This window comes from Bactrocera tryoni, chromosome 2, assembly GCF_016617805.1.
Source record: "Bactrocera tryoni isolate S06 chromosome 2, CSIRO_BtryS06_freeze2, whole genome shotgun sequence".
NCBI classification, from domain to species: domain Eukaryota; kingdom Metazoa; phylum Arthropoda; class Insecta; order Diptera; family Tephritidae; genus Bactrocera; species Bactrocera tryoni.
In genome coordinates, this window is record NC_052500.1 from 25,631,738 (window position 1) to 25,655,648 (window position 23,911).

Genomic DNA, 23,911 nt, shown 5'->3' on the forward strand with positions numbered 1-23,911 from the left:
AGAAAAAGCAGCTGGGAACCTAGCCCAACCAGGACTTGTCCCTTCTGACTATTATTTGTTCCGGTCGAAGCAGAACGCCGTCGGTAGAATACGATTTTCTTATGTGAATCAATTGAAAATTGACTTTATTAATTCTTGGCTGGCAAATCGGCGGAATTCTTTCGCAATAGAACAAGTAATCTTGGAAGACAAATCATTTATTAGAATTGATATGTAGTTTGCCATTCTCTTCTTAAAAATTTTTTCTCCGGTAATATGGATGTAAGTTGCTTCCTTGACGATCGAGACAAACCATCAGGTGTTCTGCCGAGACAATTTTTTTATCAGCCTAGTTAAATAGTTCATATGAGATTTCCTAGTATTCGAAGATATTTTGTTTATTGACTGGTTAATCCTCTCTTAAAATTTAAAACCATACAACAAATAGTGTTCATAAATATAAAATAGCATTTTAGACTTGTCAGATGATTTAGTTGTAAAATCCTTTCTCGTCGTAATTAAATATGGTCGAACCTGTATTCGAGACAGACTTTTTTTGGAATAGACTCACAGGCGGCAGTGGTTAACTGGTGTTTGGAAAAAGATGAGATAGAAACATTTCAAAACTTTCTGCTCGAATGTCCCACTTTTGCCAGAATAAGGCAAACACATCTGGTCTCATATACTTACTTAGACATCCAACTGATAAAGCAAAAATAAACATAAAATACCGTAGCAGATTTGTATTGAGTTCAGGGCGCTTTGCCGACACCTAATATCTAGCCTTGCTTCACAAAAGACTGAATGAACAAACTAATTGTGATTCCTCCGCCACTCTAAGGTATCAGCCATTTTAACCTCATCTAACTAGTCAATTGAAAAATCACCGGCATAACTTAGCAAAACAAGCTTTTTTGAAAAAAATCATATTTTTTTTTAATTCAACATATCTTTCTTCAAGGGTGACGCATTGATCATAGCAACCTCTGTCGTAGGATTTGTTTCTTGCTTTTAAATAGAATTCGATCTCGGCGATCTTCTCTTCATACGAGCAGTTTCGTTCTCTTCAAATACGGCCGTTTTTCGACGATTTCGTCCTACAAAAGGTCCAGTAATGCTTTGTAATAGTCGCTGTTCATGGTATTTCCTTTTTCCTGGTAGTGAAAAAAATTTATTCTATGCACATTCCATATTACAGACGCTATCACCATGCCAGCCGACTATTGCAGTTTCCCACGCTTTGGAGCGGGTTCATCGTGTGCAGTCCACTCGGATGACCGTTGATTGGACTTCGGAGTGAAATGGTGGAGCCATGTTTCATGCATTGTCACATATCAACCCAAAGTCGGTCAACTTGTCCAGAACTTTGTCATACCCGAATGTTCATGAATGACACGACGTACACGTTCAGTTGATTTCTTTAGAGTACCTACTATCCCAATCAACTTCACTTTGCAGTCATCCAAAATTATTTTGTGGACTTTTAAGATTTATTCGCTTTTGGTGGTCAATTTTCGTGTGGTAATGTCCGAAAACTTGTCATCAAGCCAAGTGATTACTTCAACTGTATTTTGTCCCTTCAAAATGATTGATGGATTTAATTCCAGTAATGGAAGTCTGTCAATTGAGTGGTGGAGGTTGGTTGCGAATTTGTTGATCGATATCTTAAAAACGGAAGGAGTACAGACAAACATATGGACAGACAGACGAGCATGACTAAATCGACTGAGCTCATTATGCTGATCATGTCAATATTCCTTCGGAGCTTTACAAACTTCTTAGTAAATTTAGTATATAAGCAGTGTGTAAGCGAAAAAGAAAGAAGAAGAAAGCCCAAATATTCGAGAAGTACGAATTTTTCAATCCGCTTACATAGAAAAAAGAAAAGCTTATTATAAATATATACAAGTACTATATATCTAAGCAGCATCCAACTGCGCCACACGACGCAATTGATTTGCTGTTCATGTATTTTTCCCATTAATTTCTATAATGAGATATTATTTCTCCACGTCTTGACGTCAACGCGTTAAATTAAAATGCCGAAAAATGAGAAGTTGCCATGTTTCATATTAATCTTGTTTTCATCGGTATTATTTTCTGTTTTATGTGTTTCTTTTCGTTTTTCGCCGTCTATTTATTTATAGTGAATTGCTTATTTTGTTTCATGCTCATTATCGTAGTCCTGGCAATGACAGCGCTGAGAAATAATTTAGCCTCCGGTCAACGCGGCGACTATCCGAGCAACCCCGACCACCAGCCGACTACCAGCCAGGCGCTAGGCATCACGGCTCGTCGCCGTCACCGTCACCGTCGCCATTATTTCGATTTGGCTTTGTGTTCAGTCTCCTGTTGACTTTATTTATGTCGAGCATAATTTGATACCACCAACGCCCATCTCATTAGTCGCTACTGGCGCATATTTGAAATTAAAATGTCTATTACACACAGTTAATGGTGGCCTGAAAAGTCGAGAAGCGCAGAAGCGTCTGAGTAGAAAATGTGGAATAACGTTAAACGGAAACAATTAAGCAAAAATAATAGTGTGAGCTATGAGAAGCAAATTAAAAGAAGTATCTGTTTCTAAGAAATACAGTATATTAAATAATAATCGACCATTCCCTTGGTAAATGCAAATAAGTGCTCGTTATTTATATTCGATAATTTATCGCGAACAGTACACCCACCGGTTTGGGAGAATTGCTGAAAATTGGACATATTGATTTTCTGTACCTCTCAGAGTTGAAATAAGTGAAAATGTGTAAACTAGAAATCACTCACTTGCTTCGCTTTTAGGCAAGGTAAAAAAGCGGGTATATATGTATATTACCTTGTTGATATCTCACAAGGCGAAAACTACCATAGATTTGTGGAAGCCTCTTCTTCTTCATTATTGCCGTAGACACTGCTTACGCGGTTATAGTCGAGTTTACAAGAGGGCTAGTTGTCCTTCCTTTCTCGCTATTTATCGCCAGTAAGGGATTACAAGTGTAGCCACGTGGAGGTTTTTCTCTTCCTCTGCTTCCCGGCGAGTACTGACTTGAATACTCTCAGAGCTGGGGTGTTTTTATCCTTTCGCATGAACTGCTGATATCTCTAAACTATGTTGTACTTACAGTACTTCAACCGATATACAGTATACGGTACCATAAGGTTTGCAAAAATATGTTTGAAAGACTAATAAACATAAGTATTAAAGGTCTTACCTTCATCACACCTTCTAGACATGAGTTTGACGCTTTCAGATTCATTGAAGCAATAGTTCGTGGAAGTTGCAAGAACTGTCTGTTTCCAGAACTACGCCACTACTTTATATACATACATCTTTAGTATTACAAAAATGGGTAAGAATTGTTGCTGTTGAATTGCTTTTGCCGATTTCGCTCGTAGAAGTCAAGCTAACAGCATCAGTGACGGCTATTCAGTAGGAACTTCAGCATTCACTTGAAATTTTTTTATAATCTTGGTATCTGGAGCACCGCCGACTCTAATCAGCTAATCAACTCTGCCAAGAATAAAAACTTAAACGCAAGATTGTAGTTGTAATCATTCCTCATACAATTCAAGTATTACCATCAGAGTCTTTCTCCATCTCACAAAGTTTATGGAAGCTGGTATGTCATATATATACATTTGAAACGCCAGAAATAATACGTATACATTTGAGTATTACTCGTAAACTAGATTACCCATATGTATGCTGTGTGTGCTGTGCTCTCGTTTTCTAAACTTAATGGACTACTTTCAATCAAAAATTTGCTTCAAACATCGAAAAGTGGTCTCTTAACAGTTTGGGTGCTTGCTGTTTTAACTTGGAATATTGCTTGTGGAATGTTTTCCGGTATCTTGGTGGGTGTCACTTGCAGGAAGATAACGGTTTAGGTGAAGATTCCCCCATTTATCTAATTAATACTTCTGTTTGTTCGATAGAATTTGTTATATGTGACCCCGCACATAGAAACCCGGCTAGTGTGTCAAAATGTCGATTATCGGTTTTCAACGAGAATGTACGTAGAACTACAGGGAGCAACCCGAGAGCTTGTTGATTCGTCTCGAAAACGCTTCAGAGTGAGTGAAAATGAGTGTGAACAAATGTTTTAGAAATCCGGCTAGGGTGTCAAATAACCGGTTAGTGTGTGAAAATTTTGGTTTTCAACGCCGCTCACGAAAAATTCTGTTTTGACACACTAGCCGGGTTTCTATCTGCGGGGTCACATATATTCTCATGTAGATAATTTTCACTCCGTTTTGGTATTATACTGCATATCTATCATAAGAATCTAACTCAAAGTCTTGAAGTTTATTACCTAACATCAAATAAGAATTTTTGACCTGCTTTAAAAATAGATTCAGACCCATCGCCAGAAATAATATTTTTCATGACATCATGGTTAACGCGACTCTGTTATTCGAAAAATTTGGGTGATTTTGAAAGCAAACATGCTTCCACTTTTCTTAGGCTCAAATGATCTTTCAAAATGGCTTTCCCTGAACTTTCCGATATTCCAACAATGTCAGTAACAACTCTGACAGTTATTGATGTGTTGACCATCAGTTGATGTTGATGGCCGTCCTGGATGTGCTTCGTGTCAATGCGTTCTCGACCTTCTTTGAATAATTTGTACCAAAAACAAACACTTGTTTACGACCAAACATTATCACTGAATACCTTTTCTAACATTCTGAACGTTTTGGCATTCGAACTTTGATTACTCATACAAAATGGTATGTAGTTTCTTTGTTGAATAATTTCACTAGTCGTAAAATTCGCCGAATGCTATTCTAAGCTTCCATTTTCTTCTTTTCTTCTTCTGGCGTAGAAACGACTTACGCGGTTATAGCCGAGTTAACAATAGCGCGCCAGTCGTTTCTTCTTTTTCGCAAGGTGGCGCCTATTGGAGCTTCCAAGTGTGCCAGGTTCTTCTCCACCTGGTCCCTCCAACAAAGTGAAGATCTTCCTCTTTGTATACTGAGCACTGATGATTATTTTGTGACATTTGGGACAGATATCACTGGCAGTCATAGCAACCAAGATAAAAAATGTTGGCGAATGGGATTTCGTGTGAAATTTAAATCTAAAAGTCTTACTATGTTTTGCCCACAGTGTCGTACCCATAGCAGTACAGCCATTCTAAAAGAACCTGTGTTTTTCAGTACACCTATTCTGAACCATTTATACACTGAAGCTGGCTTTGTCTTAACGTCCGATATTTTTTTTTTTCAAAATTTTATTTTATTTATTGAATCTGCTTTTTCTTAAAGCCTAACAATAAGTTATAAAATCTTAAATCTAATTAAAAACTAGACAGGCTCAAGCAAGTGATTGAGCTGTTTTGGTGATACGTTGCTCCTTAGTACGCTGGCATATCTCTTCTTTTAAGTCGTGTTTGATCGCAGGAATGTACCAAAGCATTAGCCAGAGGGTTTGGGTGATCTCGGAGTTTAGATATATATTTAATTCTGCTGTCTTCTACTTCTTTCTTTACCATAAGGATACCAAGGTCTTTATGGATATTTTCGTTACGCATGTACCATGGTGAACACGTGATTGTTCTAAGCATTTTTGATTGAAACCTTTGTAATATATCAATATTGGTTGCACAGGTCGTACCCCACAGTTGAATGCCATACATCCAAATCGGTTTTATGATCGCATTATACAAAAGCACTTTGTTGTCTAGGCTAAGTTTTGAGTTTTTATTTAAAACCAATTTAAATTTGCAGCTCTAATCTTCATACATGTTATTTTACTAGAGATGTGTTTTCTCCATCTTCTTCTATCTAGGTGAATACCAAGATATGTTACTTCGTTCGCTTGGGGTACTAATATATTGTTTATTTTTACTGCCGGGCACATCTTTGGTCTTAGCGAAAATGTAATATGCTTACACTTCTGTTCATTCACGTTTATACGCCAGTTCGCTAGCCACTCTTCGACAGAACTTAAATGCTTCGCTAATATTCGTGATGCTAAAATGTGGCATTTGTTACGGCTCACTATAGCTGTGTCGTCCGCAAAAGTTGAAGTTAATACATTATTAGCTGTTGGAAGATCTGCTGTATATATGATGTATAGTGTTGGGCCTAAAACACTGCCCTGGGGTACACCAGCCCTTATCTGTCGTTCATCAGATATGAAATCTCCCACTTTTACCATAAATCGTCTATTTTTTAAATAAGACTCAAATGTTTTATACAGTTCTAAAGGTAGAATCTTTTTAATCCTGTATAAAAGACCTTCGTGCCACACCTTATCAAACGCCTGAGCTACATCTAAAAATATTGCTGAACAGTACTCCCTGTGCTCAAATGCTTTCCTTATCTCGTTAGTAATTCTGTTTACTTGCTCTATTGTGCCATGTTTCGCACGAAACCGAATTGATGCATGGGTATTGTATTATTTTCATGGAGGATAGTAATACTTTTTCAAATACTTTTGAAAGACAGGGTAGAAGACTGATTGGTCTGTATGAAGACGGCTGTGTTAAGTCTTTCCCAGGTTTATCTATCAAGTTAATCTGCGACTTTTTCCATGAAATTGGATAGTATCCGAAACTAAGAATTGCATTGAAGAGCAAAGAGAGCACCTCTACAGCAATAATTGGTAACTCAATTAGCATTTTTGGGGAAATATTATCATATCCCGGCGCCTTTTTTGGATTAAGTTCTTTGATGATACAAATAATTTCAGAAGGTGAGGTCTTAAGAGACTCGATCGACTCTTTAGCTGTGTTGGGTAAGATTGACGGCTTAAAGTTATTCTTTGGCAAATTGGGTTGAAATAGATACCATTTCTAGGTGATTTGCAAAACAATTAGCCTTTTCCTCGTCACTTCGAGCCCAATTTCCACCCAAGTCTCGTATTGGCATGTTGGAGTCAGTTGGTGGCTTCATGGACTTTTTGGCTTTCCAAAGGGAATTTTGCTTGTTTGAATTTGGACATAGCTTCTTTGTATACATTTCGGTGTTCAATTCTTCCTCACGTTTGAGCGCTTTTTTTAATTTACGTACAGCAGCTTTCAATTGAAGCTGAGTGGAAGGGGAGCGATTTATCTGCCATTCACGTCTTGCACGCCTTTTTTCATTTACAAGTATTTCTATTTCTCTATTAGAGATTTTTCTGAAGCCAAGCGGATTACGAGTATATTTTTTGTTTGGTGTTGCTAAGACAGCTGCGCTGGTTATTATATCATTAACTTCTCTTATACTTTAGTCAATATCACTTTCTGTATTTATTTTGTACTCAATATTAATGTGGCTACTGACGTATTTTTTATATTTTAGCCAATTCGTTTTATAAGAAGTTAGACCCACTTTTGGATTAACGAATATGGGTTGTTCAAATAACTTTATTAGTACAGGAGAATGATCAGAAGATAGATCAGTACATGTATCAGCTGTTATGTGCGATTTATCTATATTTTTGATTACAGCAAAATCAATTAAATCTGGTATTTTCTTACGATCACTAGGCCAATATGTCGGCTTACCAGGAGATATTATTTCAAGGTTATTGTGCCTATTTAAAACAGTTTGCAGTCCGATATCGGACAATCAATAGAAGCCAATTCTTTTTTATGGAAACTGAAGTTTTTCGTCATAAACAGCAATTTTTTTACCATAATATACAGTTGCTTACACATGATTTTGAAATTTTTTTCGAAACCCATGAAATTTCATTGCTTTCCCAGCAAGTAACAAAAAATTGAAGGAAATCGATAACGATTGCTGTTAGCTTATTATATCCACCAGCATGTGAATGAGTTAGAGTTGGCGAGTACTGGTTTCAGGAAGACGACGTCTTATATTAAAGACAGTGATATTTTTTGACCACCGGAATCTTCAGATCTGGCTTCCCCTCTCTGTATTTTGTGATGTTATTTGGAAAAGAAAATAGTACGCCAGCAATCCAACGATCATTAACGAACTAAATCCAGATATTGGTGCCGAAATCAGACTGTAGCGCCCAAAATGAACAGCTTTAAACAATATTGACATGCAGTTTGCATGTTTGACATTTTATTCAGTAAAGGGTTAAAATATTTTGTAAATTAGTCAAATCAAATTAACATATCTGCAAAGAAAATGACGGATGTAGCAGCAGATCCTTCCAGAAGTATATGCTATAATATTAATTTTATTTTTTCCGTGTTTCAACTGCTTGAAATGAACCCAGCTCATCAGTGTTGCCACCATATTCCGCTTGAAAAGTGCGTGCATTTCGCTTCAAATGTCATTTTGAATATAAAAAAATCTCATTTGATTGTTTGCAATATACTTTTATTTATTTATTATTTATTGCTTATTTATTTAACTGTTCATAATCGCAAATTTAGCGGGTATTCCATTCATTACTTTCATTATTCATCGATATCGAATCAATGCATGCGCGAGCAAACGTTAATGCAGTCGCAATGAAAAGTAAACAAACAATAAAAACAACAACACCAATTAATAAATGAAAACAGCAAAAACAAAAAATAACAAAAACACAACGAAAAACAAGAAAAAAAGTAAACTTCGTTTGCCTTGAGCTATAATACCCTGCATTTATAAAAATCTCATACAAGGATATGCATTGATCGGTTAGTTTGTATGACAGCTATACGCTAAAGTGGTTCGATCTGAATAATAATTTCCGAGGAGGTTGTATGGCTGCTTTAAAGAATAACCGGTGCCAAATTCAGTGATAATTTATTGTCAAATACAAAAGTTTTCCATACAAGCATTAGATTTCGATAGTTCAGTTCGTATGGCAGCTATATGCTATGGTGGTCCGATATTAATAGTTTCTTCGGAGATAAGAATGCTGGCTCCAAAAATAATCTGTGCCAAATTTGGTGATGTTATGTTGTCAAATAAAAAAGTTTTCCATACAAGCATTTGTTTTCGATAGTTCAGTTTGTATGACAGCTATATGCTATAGTGAACCGATCTGAATTATTTCTTCTGAGATAGTACCAATACCTTAAGAAAGGATTTGTGCCAAATTTGGTGAAGATACATAGTCAAATACAAAAGTTTTCCATACAAGCATTAGATTCCTTTAGTTCGGTTTGTATGGCAACTATATGCTACAGTGACCCGATATCGCCGACTATGATAAATGAGCAGCTTCTTGGTGAAAAAAGAACGTGTGTAAAATTTCCGATCCATATCTCAAAAACTGAAAGACTAGTTCACCTACATACGTATATACAGACAAACCAAAGGAACGAACGGACAGACGGACATACAAAGCTGGTCATGCAGATCATTTATATATATATTTTATAAGGTTTCGATGCTTCTTTTTGGGTGTTATAAACATCGTTGCAAGATTAACATATGCTATGCAGGGTATAACAGCAATAATAAAGACAAACGACAACAATAGCAACAACACACGCGGCAAGCCAACAAATAAAATAATTGGCTCAGTGTTGATTGTTATTCAGTTTACTTATTTAAAATTTATTAATCAGTTTTTATTATCATACCATTGCAACAAATACGCACGCACGCATGTTGGTATGTACGTATGTGTGTGCGTGTGAGGCATGATTGCACGCCATTATTAACCAATTAAAAATTAATGGCAGTGCGTAATTAAATAAATTAATTATGACCGAATGTAGCCAACAAACGCAGCGGGTGATGCCACTGACAACAATCATAATAATAATAGTAATAATAATGAAAACAACAACAACAACAGCAACAAGAGCAAATAATAATAATTTCTATGTTGCAGCATCAACAGCGAGCAGCAATCATGCAACAGTTGCAAATCGACTTCAATACAATGACAGCCGCGCATTCTAGCAGTCATTCTTGCAGCACAAACGCGCCGCGTCAGCGACAAGGGGGGTTGCGGGGTGCGGCTGGCGGTAATGTGCGTTCAATTTTGCTGTCATTTGCAACTTTTGCCACAATTGCAACGCACTGCGCAGCGCTTCATTACGCGACAATTAGAGTGCGCTTGCTTTCAGCTGCCACAAAGGCTGCCACAACGTTAGTTGCATTGTTGTTATTGTATTTCTGTATATTGTATATCACATTTCAATTTTAAAGTTGCATTAAAATATGCATTTTTTCACAACAAATAGCGCTCAACTCGGTTATCATTCGTTGTTTGTTTTTATGCCGCCGCATTTGGGCGCGTTAATGTGGCGCTTGTGGCAGCGGCAGCAAAGGGTGTGGTAGCGGTGGCACGATTGTCGCTATTGTCGGCATTGTGAGTTCATTTTTGCATTGAAATAAAATCACACAATGCTGTAATTGTCAATCGCATACAAGCAGGTCCAATGCAAACAATATGTCATATTTTCCATTGAAAACGCACACTAATTGCACACACACATAAACACACGTATATAAATTTTTTTTATGTATTTGTGTGTTTGCTTTCAATAAATACTTAATAATACCGCTGCGGTGAAAAAAACGCTGCATAAATGAGTTTGTTTTCCAATTTAATTTGCAAGAAAAGTGCGGCATATTCCAACGGCCGCAACAATGGCACAATGCGTAATTATATATATTTCATTAAAGTGCAAAAAATGTGTAAGCTTATACTGCAAAATTGCGAAAAAACGGCATTTTTGTACGCTAAATTAACCCTTATTTGGCCTAACAAAAAATGCTTATGCTCACACTCTTGTTTGAGAAATTCAGCTTGAGCGCGCTTCAGTGAAGGTTAGCTTAGGTTAGGTTAATCTGGTAGGCCAATAAGCTACGCATAGACTAGTTTGGTACTTTGCGATACCAGTTGGAGTTCACTCGCTAATTCTCAGAGGTCTGGTCATCGCTTATCATCCCTTCGCTTTTTTAAGAGAATCTGCGGTCTCATTGTCGCTCTTCAGTGAAGGTTTTATAAAAATTAGTGGAAGTTTTGAAGGAGAGAAAGAACGTTGAATATACCCTCTATGTATATGAAAATTTAGGGTGTGAAATGTAATAAGTTGTGTACAAAAATGTAAGTCCACCCTAACGTTGGGACAAAACAACTGCGGGCAGATGGACGCGCAGACTTATTGGAAGCGCACAAGCATGGGTGGAACGGAAACATGTGAAAATTAATTTTTGTCATATGACAATGTTGTTACACAGAATATCTCTTCAAATATAGACATTGTTTTCCTGCCCAAAGTATGAAATAGAGAGATGTGAAGTAGAAAACCTGATAAACGATCGAGTGATGCTGGAGAATACCGTGACTTATATGATCTAATCGAAAGTGGTTGAGACGAAGTGAGAGCGTGGGCAGCTATAGCTATTCAAGAGCTAAGGAGAAAGGAGTGGCAACGCAGTGAAAACAGAAGAATTAACCGGACTTAGGAAAAAACTACGTGAAAAGCCGAATGGCCAAAATACGGCATAAGTGAAGATTTCCCCCGAGAATAAAACAAAAAAAAAACATTAACACATGCATAAATAATCCGTGCACGACCCTGGCGCAAATAAAAAGCTTACAGGTATTGCATATAAGGCTATAGAAGGCAACAATGAGCACTGCGCGGTCTTAATGTTTAAAGTGAACAACTAGCCTAATATATTGCGTTCATTAGAGTCAAAACAATTGTAATTTAAGGGCATTTACGTAGTAGAATGGTCCTTTAATTAAGACGGAGCCGCTGTCCACCTGGTTGCTGTCCTCATAAGAGTATTCGTCTAGCAATTTGTCGTCTGAAGCACAACATAGCGGAGGAAGCAGTTGGATTGCCGGCCGAACAATTCAAATACGGCGGCGAAGAACTGATAAGGATCATCAGCATGCACCAGCTTCTTTATATACAGGGTCACGGGTATACAGGCACTCGAAGTGTAACCAATTAAAAAAGACATAAATTCGCTTTGGAAAAATATTTTTATTTATTTTAAAGTACAAAATGTGTGAAAATAATCATAAATTCAGGACCAATTCACTTTTGCTCGATTTGACCACCTTTTGCCTTAACTATGGCTTTGAGACGGTAAAAAAACGAATCGCAAGCTGCCGAATGTGACTCGCCGGTATTTTGGCCCACTCCCGGACAATGGCTTTCTTCAGCATCTCGAGACTGGTGTATTTTTTACTTCGGACCTTGCTCTTCAAAACGGCTCAGAGAGAATAATCCATTGGATTCGCATCTGGTGAACTCTAGAACCATTGTGTGGTCGTAATGAAGTTCGGAACGTTGTTTCTCCGCCATTCTTGGTTTACTCACGCTTCTGAGACGGTGCTGAGTCTTGCCCACGGCTTTAAAGCAGACTCCAAAACACTTTCCCCATAATATGTCGCATTTGATTTGACGCCAGGCTCGATGAAAATAATTGGAGAGCGCCCATCTGCGGTGACAGCGGCCCAAACCATTATTTGTGGCGGGTGCTGCTTCCTGGTGGCCAACCGATGACTTAGATTCTCGTATGAACGGTCGGTCAAGTAAACCCTATCGCTTTGGAAGTTTACTAATTGCTCAATTGGAAACATTTTTTCGTCAGAAAACACAATGCTCGGAATTTGACCGCTTTTGGCCAAGCGAAGCAACTGCTTCGCTCTCTCAAGTCTTATTTGTTGCTGCTTCGGTGTGAGATCAAGGGCCTTTCGGAACTGGTAAGGCTTGACCTTGAGCTCCTTTTTCAATATGGGTCGGATGCTGGGTTGGATATTTTCAGTTCTTTAGCCATTTGATTGGCACTTCGTCGTGGATTTCGCTCAAGTCGCTTCTTCACTTTCCGAACCATCTCACGTGACGTTGCAGTCTTTTGATGACCACCTCCATGGTATTTTGCGATGCTACCAGTATCATTGTAACGAGTGATGGTGCGATAAACAAACCCTTTATTCACATAAGGTGTTTGAGCTCACGAGCAATTGCTGCCTGTGATTTTCCAGCTAAATATAAAGTAATCACACTATTACGTTTGAATTCCATCGCTGATCACTTTTTTTGCGTTCTTTGTTGGCAAAACGCTTTTGTACACTTGTAAACAATACTCCGAACTATCATTTAGCAAATTTATAAACAGCTGATTCTAGTGCGACAGCTGCGCGAACGGTCTGAAGTTGGTTACACTTCGAGTGTAACCCTGACCCTCTAATATTGTCAAACGAAAGCATGCCCTATAATTGGAATTTAAGTGTGCTCTGCCCAATCCACAAAAAAGGGAAAGCGTGGGATAAGCCTCACCAACATCACATATAAGGTTCGAGCGTATTGTGTGAAAGATTAATGCCCACCGTCAACAAACTGATTGGACTACATCCTGTCAAGAAAGTATCTTCATTTAAATCTCCCGCTCATATGGAAGATAGGCAATTTTTTTTCCTAGGTTGGTACAACTGGCCTTAATTATGATGCCAAAAATTTGTGTGATCTGTCAACCAGTCTGTTTACGGCAGCTGTTTATGTAAGTCGACGACAGTGGTGTTTGTCGAATTTTACAATGACCGAAAATATTGTTAAACTTTTTTGTGTTCTTTGCGCGGTGGCCACGGCGAATATCGCACTTGATGAGACGATGAGCTGAACGAGATATACGTCGCCATTGACATAGTTCAGTCAACCGGATTTCAACTTTTCTCGTCATCCTGATCATTTATGTATATATAAACCCTATATCCATATCGCTTAGTTTAATTTTTGGGAAACGATACTGATATGGCCAGCCAATTGAAGACATTAAAACAAATTCGACACGGGAGCTGAAGGCTAACCCGAAAACTATAAAAAGCGATTGGACAATGTAATCAAATGGATTTTACGTTGCGACAGGAAATAAAATTGGATGATGAGCATGTCGCAAGAGTAAAAAAAAACTTAAATTCGCCAAAATTTGAAAAGCATGAAAGGAATCGACACAAACCACTTCTTCGTCGATTTAAAAGCTGTATCTACAACAACAATAATGTCAGCAACGAAATCCAACACAGAATAACTCTTGCCAACTGGTGCTACTTCGGACTGAGTAGGCAATTGAGAAGTAAAGTCCTCTCTTTCAAGAAAGTTAACTTTAATTTGCTTCGAAATCTTGTCACTTTATTTTATACATACATGTACATACAAGTATGTATATGGAAGTATAAATTTAGTGTCCCGAAGGTTAAGAGCTTCTTTGCACAACAACAAATAACTGAGATTTGTATTCCACCGTGACATTTTTGGATTTAAATTTTTAATAATTTTTTTTCATTGAAGTCAAGGCTGTTCTAAATTCAGAATTTTGTTTGTTGTTGCTGTTTTTTTGCAGAAAATTCCGGAAGTATAGAAAAACAGGCGTTAACTATGCGTAATTTTTGTTGTTATTTATGTTAGTGTGTTTATTTTATATGAATATGCATTTTCCGAAATGTATTACCTTCGCATGCACATGTACATACATACAAACATACACACTCTTCTATTTCATAAGTGGAACCGAGCAAGTTTCAAATTTCGTTCGACTAATTATGCAGGCCCAAACTTGCTTTGCTTATGCTCAGGAAGCCAAACGAAAAATACAATCTATTCATAGTTTTTTGTTTTTGCTTAAGTTTAAATTTATAACTCGCCCTCTCTGCACTTGGCTGTGCCATCTTTCTTTCGTTGCTGATATAACTTAATTTCGTGCGATGTTCGTTGTATGGCCAGGGCAATAAAATACACTTTCAGCACATAAATTACATATTTTGCTTTTTGCACACTACTGTACACGCTCTCGCCAACAGTGTCTTGCTAAAAAATTGAATTCTCGGGAGATAAATTGTAATTCGTTTTAAATTTTATTACGCTTATAAATACAAGAGTTTATAGCCAATACGGTGGCCAATCTGCGGCCCCGGGGCGAAGGGTCACATGTGAACGAGCGGCAATAGACGGATAGTAGAAGCAGTTCAACGCTGTATAGGTGAAAGGGGGAGATGAGAATAGGTACACACATACATAATATATTTGTGTGTTTGTAATGAAGTATGCATGATTTCACGTACGTATGTGTGTGTATGGGAGCTTATTGTCACAACAAACATCAACAAGCAATAAGCAATGCAAGTGCGCACTCACACACACTCACAATGGCATACACAACCCCATGCATTTCCGTGTGTCGGTAGTGTTGTTGAGTGTTAATATCCTTAGGAGTGTATGTGTACACACACATATACACTGCTGCAAGTTGCCATAGCCAATATAAATACCAACAGTCCCATACCAGCAGTCGATCGGTTACTTGACAGTCGTCCTTGTTGTCTTTGTTTTGCTTCAATTTATTTAATACAATTCACTTGCCATAAATTACAAGCACACACACACACTTATACACGTATCTACATGCATAAATATGCGCACATTGCTACGTGTGGACCAATACAAGCAGGCATATATGCGTTATATACAGCGGCGGTGAGAAAAAAGCACTGCGACTCCATTTTATTTAAAGGAAACTTTAAAATTAAAGCTTAAAATAAAAATTTTAAACCTTAAATTATAAACTTATAACTTAAAACTTAAAATTTAAAACTTTAAACTTAAAACTTAGAACTTAAAACTTAGAACTTAAAACTTAAAACTTAAAATTTAAAACATAAAACTTAAAACTTAAAATTTAAAACTTTAAATTTAAAACTTAAAACTTAAAATTTAAAACTTAAAACTTAAGATTTAAAACTTAAAACTTATAACTTAAAACTTAAACTTAAAAATTAAACTTTTAACTTTAACTTTTTAACTTTAACTTTAACTTTAACTTTAACTTTAACTTTAACTTTAACTTTAACTTTAACTTTAACTTTTAACTTTAATCTTTAACTTTAACTTTAACTTTAACTTTAACTTTAACTTTAACTTTAACTTTAACTTGCTTTAACTTTAACTTTAACTTTAACTTTAACTTTAACTTTAACTTTAAATTCAAATTCAAACTCAAACTCAAACTCAAAACTCTAAACAAAAAAGTTAACTTAAAACTTAAAAGTGTAAGTGACTATTTCAGTATTAAAGTATCCGAATCGCGTTGCAACCGTTATTTTTAAAAACCGGACCTACGTAACCAGGGAACGAATGCAAATTTGTCTCCGTCCAAGGGCTTTCATTTCATCCCTGCGTAATTTTTTGATTCAAATTTGCAGTAAGTCAAAAAGTACCTTGGAATACCTCATATTATAGCCGGCTTTTGGGAAGGACTCGTTCAGCTTTTTGATATGAATATACTCGCACTAGCTGCTCTTTGTATACTTTCCATACACCAAACGGTTGGTTTCCTGTCTAGAGTTAGTCCCAAATATGAAGCTTGCCTTAACTAATATTGCTAATATGGGAACATTTTTTAGATCTAACAACATTTTATTCATTTGTAAGATCTGGCGAAGTGTAGATGGCACACCTCCTTATTGAGAACCTTTTCGATCAGATCTGCACATCGTTGCAATTATCGAGCTGATGCCATGAGCAGTTGTTCAATAAATTTCCCGAGCGGTTCAGCTTAAATTTTAAAGGCGCTCAATGTGGCCTTAGTCTCGATGGTATATCAAGGAAGGCTAGGAGGGAAGTAAAATATTTTAGATATTCTTACACATAATCATATACTTAAACATACTGCAATTATTTTGCACGCCACTGCACCTAAGTATTTACCGTTACTTGCTTGCCGGCGTGTGAGCAACGACATAGCGGCACTTATCGCATCCTCAATGCGAATGCGTTCACACATGAGTAGGGGACTGCTGCCGTTGCTGCTGCAACCGACGAGACACACATTCGCATTGTGACGCATCATTCTGTGCCACTCCGAGCGTGTCATTTGTAACAAATTCGCAGCAAAGCAAATAAATTGGCATAAAAAAGCCATAAAAAGCTCCGAACGCAACACAACGTACAAACACACTTAGACACACACGTACAGACAGATAGACAGACATTTGCACATATTGGCAACGCCGCGGCCGCATGGATGCTCCGCTTTCTAATGTGTAATTCAGTACTGTAAATAATGTGCATCAATTTTCAGCTCAATATGCTACGAGCAAGGAATATCGAATGCCGAGCATGAGCTGCCTGCAGTGCCCATGCATGTGTATGTGTGTGTGTGTGCGGCGCAGTGTCATTCATAGGAATTTGAAATCTTTTATTGTTTTTCACCACGCACAAATACACACATAAGCACATAAACTAACAGCAGATAACTGTACACAAACACACACACACACACACATACATATCTTCGTCCCCCCAACAGCATACGCAGCAACCGTTATTTGGGCTGCTCTCTCTCGGTATTGGTATTGGTAATGTTATTGCTGTGCGCTTGCAGTGCCATTTTTTGCCCGGCGCTTAGCAAACAAATAAATAAAAGCTGGGGAAAAAAGCACCAAAAATCAAACAATACTCAAACAATACGCTTGACATGTCAGCAGTGGCATCCACTGCCGTTTAGGTTTTGACGACGCAGTCGTAACGAGCAGTTTCCTCGATGATACTTCGTCGTCGTCGTCGTCTACAGCGTCGTGTCGCTCGGGGAAGCTTAGATAGCAAATATCAGCGAGTATGCATTTGCTATTGTTGTTGCTGTTGTTGTGTTGTTTGTTTTTGTGCTGTAGCACCGCACTTTTCCGTTTCCGTTTGTTTTGACATTTTATTTGTATTGGTTTTCTGGTTGTTTGTTGTGTGCTCATGGAGTTGCGCGGTCTACATGAGACCCAACAAATGGCTCAACAGTCGCTGCGGCATATATTTGTCACAGTTATTGATGAATATATACATATTGGGAATTCATATATGTACATACATTCATTTGCATCTAGTGGTTACTTTTTCCCGGAAACTACTTGTATGCAGTTGCCGTATCTTTGATTACCAAATAAATATATTTATGTATATATGTAAGGTCTAGTAAAATCCATTATTTTTGCATTAAATTGAGGATTCATAATGCCATTCTCATAGAAACTTCAACCTTATTAAAAAATCTGGGTTAGTCGAAGGAAAATTCCTCTTTTGTGACCAATTTTTCACCAGCAAAATCGTCCACCATAGACTGGAAATGGTAGTAATCACTTTTTGGCCGGTCTGAACTATAAGTTGGATGCATAGGAATTTCCGAAGCAAGCTCCTTAGCCTTCTGACAAGTCACTATCGATATATGTCAGACGCAACGCAAATCAGCCCCTATTGGTCAAAGCTAATCCTTTCAGGGTCATTCCTTTTTTCAGACGGTTAAATTCTTGATAGTAAAGGGCCGAAGTAAAAGCTTGGCTACAGCGCTCATATCATATGATCCCACTAAACAAGTTTGCGCCGGAAAATCGCGATGCGAGCACATCCATTTTTACTTAATGATTTAGAAAGTTATTAATTTTTCATACAATAAGCATACGATTTGAAAATGGATCGATATTATTGAGTTAGTGCAATGATTCACAATTGTAAATTGGCTCCTTGAGGTTTTTTACGTGGCATCCTATATGGAGCTTCTTTTTGTATTCAGCAGTTATTCACTAACTTAGCTGAAGGACGTTTTTCACGATCGTAAATAAATTTGAATTTCATAGCTGCAGCGTGATATGTATATTCAAGGTGCGTGATAAAGAGCCCGGAAAAAGTTTTCTTCAATAAATTGTTTGTTTCGTTGGCTTTGTGGTCTTTTTGTTGGCACCAAAGATCCTCCAGATCAAAATCCTCCAATTTAAGTACGTAAAAGCCGTAACCATGGCTCCTTAGCGTTTCCCATGGACAGTAATATTAATTAATTTTTGAAAAAATAGACCTGTCCATACCTCTGCACACAAAACAGTGACTTTTTGAGGATGTAGCGGCGTCTCAACAATGCCAAATATTACAACTATTACAACTTTATTTACTAATATATCCATTCCATCAAAAATTTAGTTTAATCGCCGAGCAAAATATTCTTGAGAAGCCGGGATCAATGGTCATTTCGCTTTGGCATAGTTAGTCAAATTGATGGTTCCGCAGGGCGATTAAGTCGAACGATTCATCTCGCGAATCTTAACATTATTTTGAAAATAAATTTGAAGGATTTACAAACGTTGTTCCGGAGTCTATCCATCGTAAAATGGCAAACCACACTGAGCATAATTCAAGTAACAACTGCCCAGAAGGCCAATTCTGGAAGTAGTGCCTCTTTGAAAGTCGCGCGTCTAAAGAAACAGCCGGTATTAGTTATAATACGATGCAGTTACAATTGGATAGACCAAAATCTGATTTTGTGTTATGGGATATGAAGAGGTTTTGGCCCGAAATAAAAAGAAAATTACACCAAATCGCAGTAGCCTCCAAAAAATATTTTCACTGAAATATTGGACTAATTTTAAACACAGGGAATCGAAGAAATTTTTAATTTGTTCAATGTAATACTAGGCAAGACATCCTTAACTAATTTGATATATATCACGGGCTGATTAATACAAGTATTGTACTATATTTTACCAGATGCGACAGCGCAACAGCTAAGCGAATTAGGCAGCATGAAATATCATAATAAAAAGGTTTACTTTAAATCTTTGTTTTGTTGAACGATTCCCTAAGGTAATTCCAACGGATATCAATTCTACTCCTAGAAAAAGGAAAATATACTATAATTAGATTAGTGAAAACCATATTGAAATTTGTTTAATCAATTGGGTCTAAGGAAAGTGAAAGCGAGATTGGTTGCAAAATCACCATAATTTTTTGAAAAATAGAGTCGTATTAACGCCTGTGCATCAATGATTTCTGACTACTCGGATGTCAAAAAACACATTATTAATATCGATTAGCCTTAGATCTAGCTTACGACCCGGAATGAGGCGATGAATCGGCCAGATATTGTGAACAGGTGAGCCAAAATCGAAAAAAACACATTAAAGCAGGTCAAAAATCGACAGTTTTCTTCGGTTATCGAGGTATTTTAGCACTTCGAATTCCTTCCAACCGGCCAAACTACCAACAAGAGGTACTATTTGAGTGTTATGCGTTGTTTGGAGTTTAGGCCGGAATTATGGGCCGACAATTCTTGGTTTTCGCACCACAATAATGCACCGTCGCTTACTGCATTGATTCTTTGTGAGGTTTTCGCAAAATTTTCCACCGATATCGTGCCGCAACTACCATATTCACCTGATTTAGCTTCGTGTAACTTCTGGTTGTTCAGCAAACTCAAACGACCGCTCCAGAGAAACCGATTTTGTCAATAGAAGACATTAAACGCGAATCGCTACGTGCATTGACGGCTATTCCAGAAATTTGCTTTAAAGAGTGTTTCGAAGATGTGAGAAAACGTTGACACAAGTGTATTGGAGCCAAGAGGGATTACTTTGAGGGGGGCGATTAAGATTACGAAGAATAAATTAAGAATTTAAAAATATGAACAAAGTCGTACTATATTTTTCTCAAAGTTCTACATGCGTTTGAACCGCATCGTTTATTGCTATACTCTACTATACGGTTCATTCTCCATTTAAATCTAAAATGCAAATCTGAAAATACCGTTAGGTCGTTAGTATACAAATACATTTCTATGTTTTATGCTGATATTAATTTCTTTTGGTAAGTTCATCTTTTTTATCGCACACTCATTGGTTTACTAAAGAAAATGTCACATTTAAAATTTTATTTCAGGATTTCCTTGTTGTAGGTGTTTTTTAGGATCCTAACCTACAAATCTCATTTTTATGCCCGTTAAATTTAATGTCCAATCATAAAAGCAATTCAAGCATTAAAGGGTACATAAATGTGACAAATAAAACAAACTGGCAAACACGAGCTCTTTTTGCACTCATATTTGCACACATGCACATGTATGTATATATGTAGGAGTGTGTACTTATGTAATCATGCAGTCACATGCATTTATAAATTTAATGTAAAAGGCGACCCAGTAGGAATTTTGTGAATAAAGACATTTATAATGTGAGAAAAAATACAAAGACGAATTTGGTGATAACTAACGGATTAACTCAGATTGAAGTTATTAAAAACTTGATTCTTATAAAAAAATGGATTTTAAATAAATTTAAATAAAAAAATATTTACAAAGCTTTTTCAAAAAGGATGACTGGAGTTTCTTATTCGTTATTTTATAGGCTAGAGTGAAGCGTTTTGGTTGCTGCATGATTTGCTGGAATCCAGAAACAGGAAATATGTCAAGTTCGAAAAAATCGTAGTCTTGAAACTATATTTAAACTGTGAAGAGCGGAAAATTTATTCTGACCAGTATGCATTAGTGTGGTCCAGAATTTGTAAGAACTTGGCGGATGAAATCAGATGCATGTTAAGTCATTGGAAAAGGGTTAAGTTCATCAAACGGCCATATTGTAAGTATTATTTTGTTTATATTATAATTATAAACTATTTCTTCTATATTTGTATACGTACATACATATGTATAGCACCACTCTCGCAATTCCTTTTATGTAAGTAACATTTTCGCTTCCAAATTTCCTGCTGGGCTGCTCTACATGGCCGCTGAAACCACGCGTGTAAATGAAGCCATAAAACAGATGTTGCCACTAACCACCTCCGCAAAATAGCCGCTTCTATACATCAGCTTCAATTTGCAGAACCATATGTGGCACCCGCCTGCTTCTAGTTACTTTCTCGTAATTGTTGAAATACAGGGTGAATTTAGTGGCGCTTGAGAGCTTTTTTTTATTTTTTCGTGACATTTGGACCCAAATTTATAGTTTATTAATATTTTTTCATAAGAATAATAATTTTGTAAGAATAACTCTTTTTTTAATAACTTTACATAGAGTTGTTTTCTATGAGGCGTATAGACCTCGACTGGGATGTTAGTTACTTCAGTGAAGATCTATAATTAACCTTAACCTAAAAAGAGGGAATACTAACTGGTCACTGTCTGGTGGCGACACAAGCCCGCAGGTTGAGGCTGACAGATCGAGAAGACTGCAGGAAATGTCTAGAGCAGGGCACCAGGGAAATAATGGAGCATCGCTTGTACACTTGTTTCGCATTAGCAAGACTACGCTATAAGTATCTGAGGTTCTCACTCTATGTTACGCTGAAGGAGGTATAGATAGTGAGGCCGCAGAGTCTGTTAGAATTCGCGTCAAGCGTAGACATCCTAAACGACTTAGTAACTCTTGAACTTAGTAACTGAACTCTGCCTGGTATCGCAAAGGACCAAACTGATCTATGCGTGGCTTATTGCCCTCCAGATTAACCTAACTTAACCTAAAAAGTGGTTGTTGCGATGCGCTTATTTCAGTTTAGAGGTTTTACGAAAGTCAAATCTAGTAAAGAAATGAGTAAAGCTTTTGTTTTTGTTCGAGATTTGTTGATAAATACGTCCTTTTGTTCTTTTCTAGCTGACTTCTTTGCCAAGACTTCAGTTCTTTTGCTTCAAATTCTTCCAACTTTCCGTTTTCTACCCGTAATAATACATATTATCGGACAAAACGAACTGCACAGCATCTTAGCTCTCTTCTTTATGCGAACCCTGTAGTTTTTTGCTGTAGTCCTCGTCTCTTCGATTCGACAAAAATTAGCGAGTAGTGAATCGAACAAGTGAGTTATGCACAGAGAATATCACGCACTTGCGATGGGATCTTGTGCTAACATTTCAACATTTTCCAAATAAATTTCTTTCGAGTAACGTCCCAGTTTTACGTTTCATATTGTTTAGCGAGCTTAGAAATAGTTAAGCGAAAACCCTCATTGAGCAGAGTCGATTGAACATCTCGCACGTGCCATGTTTCCAGCAACTTTACTTTCTTCCCGGTATACTTTATGTCGCCTTAGTACTCACTGTCGCCACTAATTAGACTGACTGACTAAGCTTATAACTTTTATAATTATTTTCATTCTTATGGCACCCTTTATATGAGAGCATTTTCTCCGGCTCATTTAAAAATCTGGCATCTGCCATTCTCGAAGCTTTCGAATGTCTTTCGAGCGGCTCATTTCATTTGCTGGAACACTGATACCTGCCATAAACATTATGAGTCGGAATGAACGCAACAGTCAACATCACACTGCGACCCCACTGCCACCAAGTCATATAGGCATGTAACCACAAACCTGGCAGTGTGACGCTTATGATACATACATATATGTTGCAGCCCTCGAATCCAACTACTCGCATGTGTAGAGGGGCTTTCAGACGCGCCTAACACATTGTCGTGCAGCGGTATGGCGGTGTGGGTGAGCCATAAAGGCATAAAAGGTCTCGAAAAGGGTGCATCAGGCGCGGCCCATTAAATGTTACGACCATGTACGAGAGAGATCTGTGTCGAGCCTGTTGCAGATGACTTCGCTGCCAACTGTGCACTGGGGACAATGCCACATGCCGACATACACAAATTCTTCGTGAATCATTTAACCCGAAAGCAATTTTAACGAAACGAAATTATTAAAATTGTTCAATGGGGTTGGCAACAAAGGAGATTGTGGAGCGTCAAGCGTATGTACGCATGTCTGTGCATAAGTATGTGTTGATATGCTCCCTTCATGGAGGCAGTTAATGCATAGCAATCTTGGCTGAGTATGCAATAATAGGTCTGAGTAGCACGTGTAGCTACTTCAGGGTTTCTTCTACATCGGTCCATATGTGCAATCACTCCACATAAGTGTTTGTAGAAAACTTTATAATTGTAAGAGGCATTTAATTTTATATACGAGAAGATGAATACACCTTTTCTAATGATGGCATGTTTGTTGCAAAGCTCTCTGCGGTTTTCTGTTGTCAACTAAGCCTTGAGCAAAACGGCAACATGTCGCATGTTGTAGGTGCAAATGGCTCATGAGAAAATGCCGGCAAAATTATAAAAGCTTCTAAAAGTCGTAGCCAGTTTCGGTAATTGAGTGCGTGATGAACTCTCACCAACGACCAACTGTTGATGAGACAAGAGGCATGAATTCGCAATGAATTGTTGTTGTATATATATTATATGGTGGAATATAAATTCTTTCTATAGATTAAGTGCAACAATATGTCAAAAATTTTCTTTAGAATATAACAATAATTATCTTCTAATATC

At 37.3% G+C, this 23,911-nt stretch overlaps 2 long non-coding RNA genes across 2 annotated transcripts in view; both read left to right on the forward strand.

Annotated features, from left to right (window-relative positions):
• LOC120768211 overlaps positions 1 to 23,911 on the forward strand; it is a 500,046-nt gene that overhangs the window by 206,866 nt on the left and 269,269 nt on the right. The gene's annotated exons all lie outside the window — the stretch shown is intronic.
• Positions 1 to 23,911, forward strand: part of LOC120768209 — a 287,272-nt gene that overhangs the window by 154,042 nt on the left and 109,319 nt on the right. The window contains exon 4 of the long non-coding RNA XR_005704740.1: positions 20,996 to 21,226. This is a non-coding gene — a long non-coding RNA (uncharacterized LOC120768209). The remainder of the gene's footprint in view (positions 1 to 20,995; positions 21,227 to 23,911) is intronic.